The following is a 935-nucleotide window of genomic DNA, read 5'->3' as shown; positions in this document are numbered from 1 at the left end:
AATAAAAAGCAACTAAGTAACACAATTATGACAGCATACAAGAAAGAAAAAGAGGTAAAAACAGCAAGCTGGTTAAATGTGTCTGCAGCTGTAGAGAGGTGACTCGATAGATCAGAAGCTCTGCAGTAATAAAAGAGAACAAATGCAGGGTAAGGCGGCCTGCATTACCTTCCAGGAAGTACAAGGGTGTGTGTGTGTGTGTGTGTGTGCGTCATTCTGGGGCCATGGGGCGAGATCTGTACATAAACAGCCTTTCCAAATCTCTCTCAAGATTCAGCAGGTGCTGTGAAGAAAATGCTCACCAACACAAACAGTCAACATGTCAATAATAAAACATGCAGCACCTGTGATGGATAGCATTCATAAATTACAGGTTATAATTAGGTTAATCATTTTACCAGGACATAAAGTCCTGCTCAAATCAATCTACACCCACAAAATGATAGATTATGAAATATGTATAACCTTTTAATACATTCTAATATTTTCCTATCTATTGCTTGGGAAATTGTCCAAGATACATTTAAAAACCACATTTTGCATTTACTCAAAATGTATTTTAATATTGGAAATGTATTTTATTGCCCCCAGAGGTACACTTTGCAATATATTTTGGCATGTGAAGGTTTAAATGAAATTTAAGATTTCCGCAGCAACCGTTTACAACATATTTCGCATTTTTTAAATGCCCATCACACACAGATTGTCCTTTCGGTTTCATCTTTATTTAAAAAAAAAAAAAAAACTGAACTGAAGACAAAAAAAGTTCTGTCAGTGTCGAGTAGAGCAGCGTTCCTTAACCTTTTTTGTTTTTCATAAGTTTTACAGTTCAGGGGTCAAACTTTTAGAACAGTGATTTTATTATAAAATGAACATTAAACATATTACAGTGCAATATTTCAGTTACACATTTAATAAACCACAAGCAGGCCACA

This window comes from Leuciscus leuciscus (assembly GCF_965113295.1).
Source record: "Leuciscus leuciscus genome assembly, chromosome: 10".
Lineage (NCBI taxonomy): Eukaryota > Metazoa > Chordata > Actinopteri > Cypriniformes > Leuciscidae > Leuciscus > Leuciscus leuciscus.
The sequence above is the reverse complement of the archived record's forward strand: the minus strand, read 5'-3'. Positions refer to the sequence as shown.